Source organism: Zalophus californianus, chromosome 15, assembly GCF_009762305.2.
Source record: "Zalophus californianus isolate mZalCal1 chromosome 15, mZalCal1.pri.v2, whole genome shotgun sequence".
Classification (NCBI taxonomy): domain Eukaryota; kingdom Metazoa; phylum Chordata; class Mammalia; order Carnivora; family Otariidae; genus Zalophus; species Zalophus californianus.
Window position 1 is genome coordinate 27,201,539 of NC_045609.1, and position 12,856 is coordinate 27,214,394.

Sequence of the window (12,856 nt, forward strand, 5' to 3'; positions counted from 1 at the left end):
TGCAAACTCACACAACACCTGTGGAAGTGAATTTGGGAATACCTGATAAAATTACCTATACATTTAAGTTTTGATACAATGATCCCACAAACAGGAAATCTTTCCTGTAAGTATACTCACAAAAATATGGAGAGGCATTTGCAGAAGGCTCTTCATTGTAGTTTTTCTGTGCCAGCAAAAACCAAAAGCAGCCTAAATGTTCATCAATAAGGAACAGTGTGAATACAGTGCTATCCAAATTCTAAGGAGTATTCTCCATAGAATAAGATTAAAAAAATACATAGGGCGCCTGGGTGGCTCAGTTGGTTAAGCGACTGCCTTCGGCTCAGGTCATGATCCTGGAATTCCGGGATCGAGTCCCGCATCGGGCTTCTCCTGATGTCTGCTTCTCCCTCTGACCCTCTTCCCTCTCGTGCTTTCTATCTCTCATTCTCTCTCTCTCAAAGCAAATAAATAAGATCTTTAAAAAATATATATATAGAAAAGTAGAAAAATTCCTTATCATGTGTTACTATTGCTTATATTTTAAAATATAAGAAATAATAAAATTCTTAACTATTTACTTGCATAAGGAAGGAGAAAATAAGGAGTAGAAGCCACAGAGCCTATATTTCTCTAAATATACATTAGTTTGTGAATTTGACTTTATGACTTGTAAACACATATATGTATGGATAGATAAAACTATATAGAATATTTATGACTTTGAAGTCAAATACAGGGGCGCCTGGGTGGCTCAGTCGGTTAAGTGTCTGCCTTGGGCTCAGGTCACGATCGCAGGGTCCTGGGATGGAGCCCCATATCGGACTCCCTGCTCAGCAGAGCCTGCTTCCCCCTCCTCCTCTGTCCACCGGCTCTTGCTCCCTTTTTCTTTTTTTAAAATTTTATGTATTTATTCGTCAGAGAAAGAGAGGGAGCACAAGTAGGGGGAGCGGCAGGCAGAGGGAGAAGCAGACTCCCCGCTGAGCAAGGAGCCTGATGCGGGACTCGATCCCAGCCCCCAGGGTTGATGACCCGAGCCCAAGGCAGATGCTTAACCTACTGAGCCACCCAGGCATCCCTCTTGCTCTCTTTCGCTATGCAAAATAAATAAAGCCTTAAAAATTTTTAAAAAAATGTCAAATACAGATATAGAAATTAAATATGAAAAAAATAGTTGACTTTTAATATTAAAACCAAAATGAAATAATTATTCTGTGTATCAAGATGGTAGATAGCCCCAGAAAAGAATATTTCAAATAGTTATAAAATATAGTAATTTGTACACTTCTTACTAGGAGCTATTACAAGAAAAAATAACTGAAAAAAAGTATTTCCTTTCTTTCTTAAACATTTACTTGGCTCTATTAAATCCTTTGCACTTCCAAATAAGTGTTTTTAATTATCACACTTGCACATGTGCACACACACACACAGACACACTGCTGCTGGGATTTTGATGGTATTTCATTTTTTCTTTATCTTTCACTATATTAATGTCTTCTTACATAAATAAATTTTATCTTTCACTATATTAATGTCTTCTTACATAAGCAAATTTAAAATATTCAAATTATTTAAAAACCATACATTGTTTCAGTAATAGTTATCATAAATTTAGTAATTCAAAGCACCGCTTTCATCATTAGAGAAACAGATGCAAACTAAATCAAACACATTAAATATAAAACCCTATATTCCTAAATTTAATCTGGAGATATAAAGATGAATTTAAGGTATATTTTCTCTAAAACAAACACACAAATAGTAGCAAAAAACACCCATAAACCAGACTGTGGTATTGAAAACTATTTCTCCCCAAAATACAATGATCTCTGGAAAAATGGCTAATTCCAAGAATGGGAGAAACATGCAGGATATGTCTGGAATATGGTGAGTCAGAACGCAAGATAGCTATCAAAATCTACCGAGGATATTTCAAAACGACCCACAAGAAATGCAAAGAGACTACTACTGGCCAAAAATAGGACTATTTGGGAAACAATGAAAATAATATTCTTAGACTGAATCATATCAAATAAATTTACATTTATATTTAACTATTTATATATAAACTATTTATAATAGTTTGCAGGCCAAAAAAACCTCATTTGTTACTTTCCTGAAAAATAGTAATTACTGGAGGAAAAGTCAAGTTTTTACCCTATCCTTGTTATATGAAATCTTACCTCAGGATATTCAAATAGTTAAGGGAGAAATTATTTTTTACAGAGAAATTTCATATAATAAATTAAGAAAAATGATTGAATTAATATATCACAATTTTACAAACCCAGCAAAATAATGTAATGACAACATGATTTCTTTTTTAATCATTTTTTATTTTTTTAATTTAAATTCAATTAATTAACATATAGTGTATTAGTTTCAGAGGTCGTGTTCAGTGATTCATCAGTTGTATATAACACCCAGTGCTCATTACGTCACATGCCCTCACTCAGTTACCCCATCCCCCTACCCAACATGGTTTCTTTGATGACAACAAAAAAGATATATGGAAATAAAAAAAGTAGGGAGTAAAAAATGAGATTAAAAAGACTTAGGGATGCCTGGGTGGCTCATTTGGGTAAGCCTCTGCCTTCAGCTGAGGTCATGATCTCAGGGTCCTGGGATCAAGCCCCCCATTGGACTCCCTGCTTAGTGGGGAACCTGCTTCTCTCTCTCCCTCTGCCGCTCCCCACACCCATTGTGCTCTCTCGTTCTCTCTCTCATTCGCTCTCGCTCTATCTCAAATAAATAGACTTAAAGAAAATGACAAGATCTTGTTTAGATCCTGATTCAAAGAATCCACTTTTGAGACAGCCAGGGAAACCTGAATCTTCACTGATTGCAGAGGTTAGCAATGATTGTTTAGTTTGTTTTTTTTTAAAGATATGATTATGGTATCATTTTTGTTTTTGTTAAAGTCTAATCTTTTAGAGATAGTATTGAATTAGTCACAGTCGAAATGAAATGGAAGCCTAGGCTCTACTTAAACATAATATCTTGCCAGGGAGGAGAAGGAATGGTTAAAGAAGTATAGATGAGGTGCGCCTGCTCAGCTCAGTCCGTTAAGCGTCTGCCTTTGGCTCAGGTCATGATCTCAGGATGATGGGATTGAGTCCTGCATTGGGTTTCCTGCTCAGTGGGGAGTCTGCTTGTCCCTCTACTCTTCCCCTCTGCTCATGATGTCTTGCTCTCTCTCTCTCTCGCTTTCTCTCTCAAATAAAAAAATAAAATCTTAAAAAAAAAAGAAGTATAGATGAGGCATGACTGGTCATGGGATAATAATTACTGAAACTGAATGATGTGTCCATTGCGGTGAAGGACCCTACTGTATTCTCTCCCTATTTGTATGTATTTGAAATTTCCCAAAATATTTCTTTTTTTTAAGATTTTATTTATTTATTTGTTTATTTGAGAGGGCGTACATGTGTGTGGGGGGGGGAAGAGGGACAAGGAGACTCTGCACTGAGTGAGGAACCTGACATGGGGCTTGATCTCATGATCCTGAGATCATGACCTGAGCCAAAACCAAGAGCTGGATGTTCAATCGACTGAGCCACCCAGGTGCCCCTTCCCAAAATGTTTCTTATTCTCTCTCCTTTAAGATAGAATAGTCTCCTCCCTAGTACCAAACTCTATAGATAGGCATGTAGCTCAAATGTGCTAGTTTTCTATGATAACATATAATTTGCTTCATCATAATTGATTTTATATAATTTAATTTCAACATTATTTATCTTTCTGGCTGTATCCCAGTTTTTACAAGAATGTAGTATACTAGAAAGAACAAGTGCTTTGGATTCAGACAGATCCTGGTATGAATCATGGCTTTAACTTTCTAGCTATCTGATTGATTTTGCAGTTTACTTCATCCCTGAACCTCTGTGTGCCATCTGTGTAACAACCATATAACAAATGAAATGTCGTATGTATTTTAGCAAGATTTCCTAGTCTACATTCACCTTTGGTTTCAGAAAAATCTGAGAACATATGTGTTTTAGTCAGTTTGAGCTGCTGTTATCAAAATACCATAGACTGGTTGGCTTAAACGATATACATTTTCTTTTTCACATTTCCAGAGCCTGGGAAGTTCTACAGCTATATGCCAGTAGATTCGATTCTTGGTGAAGGCCCTGTTCCCAGATTGTGGATTGCTGATGGCCACCTTCTACTGTATCCTAGCATGGTGGAAAAAAGAAACTCATATTTTTTCTTCCTCTTTTTGTAAAGGGCTCCTCCTTAGTGACCTCATCAAAACCTAATTACTTTCCAAAGGCCCCACATCCTGTACCATTCCATTAGAGATTAGGGCTTCAACATAGGAATATTGGAGGGACATAACAGTTCAGTACTTAAAAGTATGGAAAATGGAATAGTAGTACATCCAATAGTAATTTCCTTGCAATGAAGAGTTTGAAGCCTCTGATAAAAGAACAAGTTCTTTGGGGAGAAAGAATCAGACATGCCAGTAAGGCCAATTAGGGTGACTGGGTGTTGAAGAAGATGGAATTTATGATTCTGGGAATAGGCAGTATATTGAGAAGTCTACACCTCCACCATTCATTGGACAAATGTTTAAGTAATAACATGATCACAGAAAGAGTGATTTAACTGGAAATACTCTCTGATCATGGAGCACAAGAAATATTCTTCTGAGACTTCTATAAAACTGTAACATGAAATGAACAGAGAGGAAATTCTTTCCACTTTGAAACAAGATAGCTGGCAGTCAGATACCTTGAGGATATTGATGCAATTATAAAGAGTGATGGGAGAAAGTGGTTGCTAAATTAATCTCATGGTTTTGTCATTTATTTCACTAACGATTAGATATTTTGTACCTATTATATATCCATTATATTTGTAGGCACAGTGGTGATTTTTGGCAGGGTAGAAATATGAAGACAAATCTGATTTCAACCTGCAGAAGTTTACTATTTGTTATTTTAAAATATTATATCACACTTGAGAAATATTTCTTTTAATGTCAAGAACAAACAAGGATATGTTACTGAAGGTACTAGCTAAATAATTTAGAAAGAGACAGCAATATAATGTAGAAACATTTTTAAAAGTTGAGATACAATTATCATTAGTTTCCAATGATATGATTGTGTGCCTAAAATTCTAAAAATAATTATATGTAAAAATAGCAGGACAAAAAGTAAGATAATTTTGTGAAGTGGCTAGGTATAAAGTTAATATGCTGAAAATAGCAGCCTTCATGATTAGAAATAATAATCAGGAGTTATGATGGATGGAAAACAAGACAATTTAATGTACTTAGGAGTGAACTTAAGAAGAAAAGCAGAGGGGCAACTGGGTGGCTCAGTTGGTTAAGTGTCTGCCTTAGGCTCAGGTCATGATCCTGGGGTCCTGAGATCAAGTCCCACAATGAACCTCACATCAGGCTCCCTGTTTAGTGGGGAGCCTACTTCTCCCTCTGCCTCTGCCTCTCTCTCTCTCTGCCTCTCATAAATAAATAAATTTTTAAAATCTTAAAAAGAAGAAAAGCAGAAAATCTATATGAAGAAGACTGTAAAATACTAATAAAGGGCAAGAAAAAAATTATCATAGAAATGGAACAGCTTAGAGAGGGAGATAAATCTCCATGCATGTGGTCATACATATGATTATTATATTACTCCAGGTTCTCCAGAGAAACAGAAACCATAGAATGTGTGCCTAAACAGGAGAGTTATTTTAAGGAATTGGATCATATGATTATACAGGTTGATGAGTACAAAATATACATTGTGAGCTGGCAGCCTAGAGATCCAGGAGAACCACTGGAGCAGATGAAGGCCATCATCCATTTTCTAGAGAATTCCCTCACACTTGGGAGGTTTGCCTTTTTGTTCCATGCAAGATTTCAACTGATCGGATGAGGCCCATCCACGCTAGGGAGAACAATCTGTTCAACCCAAAGTTCACCAATTTAAACGTTAACATCATCCAAAAAACACCTACTAAGTTGACAAATAAAACTAACCATCACAACTATTTTCTCATTTTTTAAGTAGTTTTCCTTTTTCCAGCATTGTTGAGATATATTTGACATATAATATTGTGTAAATTTAAGGTGTACCATATGTTGAATTGATGCACTTAAATATTGTGAAGTGATAACAACTGTAGGATTAACTGACACCTTGTATGACCTCACAGAATAACCTTTTTTTAATGCTACGAGAGTAACTCGTAGCAACTTTCAAGTATACAATGCAGTCTTGTTAACTGTAGTCACCACACTGTGTATTAGATACCTAAAATTTATCCATCTTATAACTAAAAGCTCTACCCTTTGCTCAACATCTCCCCATTTCCCCCACCCTCAGCCCTGGACAAGTACCACTTTACTCTCTGTTTCTAAGAGTTTTTTTTTTTTTTATTCTTAAAAAAGTTCGTTTACCAACATGACTTAAAAACAACAAAATAATTGAAATAGTAGTTCTTTTAAAAGATGGGAACACAAATGTGATGAAAATGGAAGTCATTGGAAGAGTCTTCCAGGAAAGTTATTTACAAAGGAAGAGGCTTTCACTGTCATGTCCTTTCACATATCCCCACCTACAATGAAGATGACCTGGTGGTGGTAAAGCAGATATTATGCAACCATAAGGGGACAGGACAAAGAATAAAAACCACAATCCCAAGATGAGCAGAAGTGTTGATGGTATCATGTTACTGCACATTCTCCAGTCATCATATCAGCCCCAGATTAAATACTTCTCAGTTCTTGCTACATAAGAAAAATTAAAATCAATTTAGATAAGATCATTATTTAGATTTTCTGTTACATTCAGACAGGTTTATTTCTAATTTAGAAAGAATGTATCATCTTGTTTTATCTTATTTAATTAGCACAATTATCATCAATTATCCCTTCTCCCTCCTCATCCCCATTGTCCTTTAGGATGCTTCCTTTCACTCCAAGCCCTGGGTCAGGTCCCTCTGGTAAATAAGGGGATGACTTCAGAGTTTGTCTCCCTGCATGTTTAAGGCAAACCTGGACTTATTTCAGTAGTATTCTTTTGATAAAAGATTTGTTAATTCATATAAACATTTTTACAGTTTATAACAGGAATATTCCTCTAGCTCTTTTATAGAATCTGGAATGATGTGTATTGTTCTCATCTGTTCTTCTGTTAAAATTTTCTCCTGGCTATAATTCAGCTAGACCAACATAGCATAGCTATTTTTAGGTGGAATTGCTTTTATGTGATTTATTTTTCTTCTTTTTACAATGAATACATGTCCTCAGAAACTAATTTTTAGGAAGTGTCACAGATTTTTCTCTTAGCTTAAGAATAGATGGCAGCCATTCAGAGAATGAGAGAAACTAAAGTGTTGCACATTTTCCAGCAAAAGAAATCATAATAAAAAATTAGTTATGAGCAGAAACATTGTCTCTTGCCTGTTAATTATCTATGTCCAAATCCAGTTAAAAATACCTTGCCCGCTTTATTTTTTATTCCTTATTTTTTATCCAGAGAATAATTAATGTTCTAATATGCCATAAAGAAAGACTGCTGTCTTATATTTTTTTGAAGGAATGAAAGTTGAAAACAGGGTGTGAAAATGATTTGTTTACCTTGGTTCGAGGTAAAATTGCTTTAATTTTTTTCAGCTGCATTGCTGCAGTAATTTAAAAGCCTGAGCACGTCTCTCAGTATCATTAAAAGAAAACTGGAACTAATACACAGCCCACTCAATCCATACCATAAAGCAGTCAAGGAAATGCTGATGGTGGTTGAGCTATTGATAGTTGGTTAGGTTTTATAAACTAATGGAGTATATATCAACAATAATGCTGATAATGAATTGATGATGCTTAAACAAAGAAAAGGGCTTGCCTAAAAGATTTGCTATCTTGAGAAATCATCATTTCTTTTATTTCATGCCTAAAACGTGGATATGGGTGGGGAAATAGTACCCATGAGAGGAGATATTGTCACATCAGTAACCTCAGATGTGAAATGTGTCACCCAGATAGAATACTTAGGTTCTACAAAAAGCACTGTTAGAACATACCATTTTCTAGTGGGGATGTGTTTAAGTTTTCAGCACTATAGACAGGGTTCCATCTCTACAAAACTGTCTCTCTTTCTAATTTTGTAAGGAACCTCATATTGTTTTGTACCAGTTCTTTAAGGTGTGTGTGTGTGTGTGTGTGTGTGTGCGCGCGTGCACACAACCCAGCAGTTTCAATTCTAGGTAGATAACTTTAGACACTCTGGCATAGGTGCACAGAAGACATGCACAAGAGTGTTCATGGCAGCATTTTTTGTAATACCTAAAAAAGTGGAAACAACTTAAATGTTATCAATATTAGATTGAGTAAATGAATATTCATACATTCATTCAGTGAATTGTATGTACAGTGAAAATGAATCAACTAGCCATATGTGTCAGCTGTGATGAATCTTAAAAGTGTAATATTAAGAAAAGGAAGCAAGTTAAGTTTTAAACCTTATGATATGTTCGCAAATACCTAAAGTTCAAAAGCAGACAGTACTAAACAATATGACTCAAAAGAGTGCTCGACATAAATTTAAGGAGAGCAGTTGCTTCTGGGGAGCAATTCTAAGGGGTATGATGAAAGATGGGTAGCAAAATTTTCCCAAGCACAGTAAATATTCAGTTTTTTAACTTGTTTAGTGGAAACAGGGATGTTTCTTATATGCAAAAGGAAAATGATGTATAAAATGTAAAACACTGTTATCAGCTCTCTTTTCTTGAGTATTAACTCAGGATGTCATGAAATAAATTTCACAAAGTGCCATATATTACTATTGTCCTATTTTATATAAAGGCAAACTTAGGCACTGTCCAAGTCACAGGGAGCGAACTACCCAAGGTAACACAGCTGGCACATTTCAGAACTGGGGTCCAGATCTTGGTAATTTGAGGGCAGAGCAAATGCTCTTAATGTCATGATTATAGACCCTCTGCATGTGTTGCCTTATTTAAGCACATACATGATTTTGATGTGGTTGCAATCATATTATGTCCTGCATTTTATGTACTATTGCATTCCAGTAGGTAGTCTGTGTCATTATTACCTTTTGAAAATATACATATTAATGGTTACATGATATTTTATCCTGTTCTGCCATACTTTATTTAAACAACTTAATTGTTTATTTCCAATGTTTCAATATAATATTGTTTCAGAGACATCCTTGAATATAGCCTTTACTTTTATAAAGTAATTTTCAGAAATGTGATCACAGGAAAAAATAGAAACATAATTTTAAAATATTCTAATGGCTCTCTAAAGACTCTGTATCAACGATACTCTTACTAGCTATTTATGAGAGAACAAGCATTTTCAAAAGTTGACATATCGTGATCATATAATATTACCGTTTTTACTGTATACATTCACATTCAATAAGCAATGATTTTGGATTTTTTATATTCTTATTAATAAAAGGTTTCCCTTTCTTTTGATATCTTTGACTTTTTTCTATAGATATGTTAACATTTGTGTTAATGTTTGGTAAGGTAATTTTCTATAAAAAAGATACTGGTTCTTTGTCATAAAAATCTAAGTGTTTTGTTATTATATGTACATTTAATTTTATTTCTGAACTAAAATGTTTTTATATTTTTTAAAAATCTATGTGGCTTTAAAAGAATTTTAACATGTTTAGGAAACATTTTCCTCCACAGAAGTCCATATATAGACACATTTTTTCCTTTTTCTTTGTATTTTTTTAAATTATAAATTCAGATATAAGAATGTCATTTTTTTCTACATTATTTCTTAAACTTTCAGCAATGTTTAACTATTATTCTATTTAATTAATTTGGATTTTTTAAAACTTATGCATATATATTTTATATACAATGGTCAGTTTCTGGGCTGTCATTCTTTTCCACTATTTTCTCTATCAATTCTTGCCCCATTCATTTCTAAATCATCGACTCATCTATCAATTTTTGTATCAATACTAGATTGTTTTTTCACATATTGGTAAGGCAAATCATAATTCTTCTTGTAGAAGTTTCTAGATTTTGAGACTTTTCACCATTACAAATTTAGTAGCATTAACCTCATCGGTTTATTCATTTCTGCACTGCCCTTCATTGTCGATTCTCCCCACCTAGCAGAGTGATCCTTGATAAAGTCAATCACATTTCTCAGTTTAAATATACTAGCAGCTTTTACCTCTTTTTAAAATTTAAACTATTCATGGACACATCTTCGTGGGATCTGGCCACCCCACCCTGGCCCGGTTTTTGGACCAAATTCTCCATTTCTCTCAGTTTACGCTAGTCACTGCGGCCTTCTTTGTATTCTAGTGACAAACTAAATATACTTCTTTCCATACTGAATGCAGTTGAAATTTCATATTATTTTTAGTGTTTCCATGTTTATGTCAAATAGTAATTTGAAGGAGAATAAGCCAGTCACTGCTAGCTCTTTTAGTACGTTTTAATCGGAAAATACTTCGCAAAATTTATAGATCTTAAAATGCTGTTGGCATCAATTAAAAATACTACTGCTCTTTTCCAGTTTCTAAATGCACTAAATGTGAAACAAATTTGTAAACAAATAGATCAAAACTGAAGCCCCTGGATCAAAAACTGATCATAAAAATGCTATGGGATTTGGGAATAACTGTATGCCTATTTGATAATCAGGGGCAGGAACAGCTCAGAAATATGCCTCAGCCAAGAGTTTTGGAGAAATTAACTACATTATACTCCTCATCCTCAATTTCATTATGGCAAAACCAATAACAAGAACACATGCAATAGTCATATCCTATCTGTGAATGGCACTGTGTGGATTAAGGAGAAGTCATTAACTAGTCCAAACACTTAGAACTTCATTTTTCTTATTAATCGTCAAAACAACTTAAAGATACAGGAAAAAGAAATTATTATCAGGCTTTGTTTATGGGTGAAAAGTGTAACAAAAAATTTTTCTATGCATCAGGTATCTTTATTGGGCATAAATTTTCCTAAGCAAAATCTCAGCTCTTAAGAAACACTCTCTCTATTTTTTTTTAATTTTGATTAACTGAAATTCATTTGTAATTCCGGCCTTTATTCCACCAGAAGAAAATAATTTAATCTATGTTAATAGAGTTATTTTTTGTGTATCCAAGAATCCACTCTCACAACACTCCCTTTCCTAGGGATCAAATATACTTTCCTGGTAGGAGTGGATTGCCAAGAGGGCACTTATCACCACTACCCATGTGGACATTGGCTTGGCATCCAAGTTCCCATCAGTTCCCAATTCATGAGGCCAGGCAGATCAAAGCTGTAATCTTTGGATTTAACTACATGGCCACATTAGACCTTGCATGTTTTCAGTTGTTTTGATGGCCCAGTAGAGGCATGAGAAGTGATATGTAACATCAAAAGCTTATACTTAGCCTTTCCGGTGCCGGTGTCCCAGATGGAGTTACAGAGGTTTGGCTGGAGGAGAACCACAACTAACAGCGAAGGAACGCACTTTCATTTCCATCAAGCCTGATGGGGTCCAGCGCAACCTCGTGGGAGAGATCATCAAGCATTTTCAGCAAAAGGAATTTCACCTTATTGCTATGAAATTAATTCAGGCTTCTGAAGACCTTCTCAAGGAACACTACATTGTCCCGAAGGACTGTGTATTCTTTGGCGGCCTGGTAAAGTACATGCAATCAGGGTCTGTGGTTGCCATAGCCTGGGAGGGGCTGAATGTGTTGAAGACAGGCCAAGTGATGCTCAGGGACCCCAACCCTGCAGACTCTAAGACTGGACCACCCATGGGGACTTTTGAATCCAAGTTGGCAGGAACATTATCCATGGTAGTGATTCTGTGGAGTACAGAGGAGATTGGTTTGTGGTTCAGCCTGAGGAGCTGGTGAATTACTTAGAGCTGTGCTCAGAACTAGATCTATGAGTGACAAGAGAGCAGACCTCAGCGCTTTGCCTCCTACATTTCCTTTCCTTCCCATGGGCAGGGGGGGCAGGCTCCAGCGAATCCAGTTATTCTTGAGAACTTTCTTATAATATGGAGAGGAACACTGGGAATACTCCCTGTACAGTATTATGTGCTACCTTCAGATTAAACATTTCTTTCCAACGTAAAAAAAAGCTAATACTTGATAATTTTTTTTTTTTTTAATTTTTACAAATCATGTTCCATTGCTTGGACCAACTAATCTTTCTGTCTGGAGGGAAATAAATAAAAAGCAAAAAGAAATTATTGAGAATGAAAAAGAAACACATCAATATATAAATAGTCTCATTTTTAAATTAAACTCTGAAGTAAATAAAATGAAAGATGAAAACTCTTGCTTTTTAATTTGTAGTTTATTGCATTGAATAAAACTAGCTTCATTGAAATATAGATGGCCAGAATGTTACCTGAACCCTACTCCTACTTGCTCCTTGCCATCTTTTGAATGTATCTATCTGTCTATCTAATCTCTATCAAATATCACCTATCTATGCATATATGAATAAATAACAAATGTATACATATAAGACTAACACATCTGAATCACAACCCAGCTGAAGAAGTAGACACCACAAGTAGCTGTCAATACTCAAATGTCATTTAAATCCTTCTGCGTTCCCTTGAATATTGAACACATTTCTTAATTTTGTGCTTATTACTCTTCTGCTTTTAACAATAGTCTTACTATAAATGGGTGTGTTCTGAAATATAATACTGTTATATTTTGTATATGTTGAATTTTATATCAATAATATCACAATGAATGGATTATATGCTTTTTTCACTCAAAACTGGCTTTCTTTAACATTTATCCATGTTATTTTACACAGATCTGTTTGATCTTTTTCAATGCCTTAGTATTTCATTGGATGGATATTGTACAATTTTAAAATCCATTTCAACATG

At 34.9% G+C, this 12,856-nt stretch overlaps 1 pseudogene; it reads left to right on the forward strand.

Moving 5' to 3' along the window:
- Window positions 1–1,822: 1,822 nt before the first annotated feature.
- Window positions 1,823–11,894, forward strand: LOC113920560 (annotated as a pseudogene).
- Window positions 11,895–12,856: the final 962 nt, after the last annotated feature.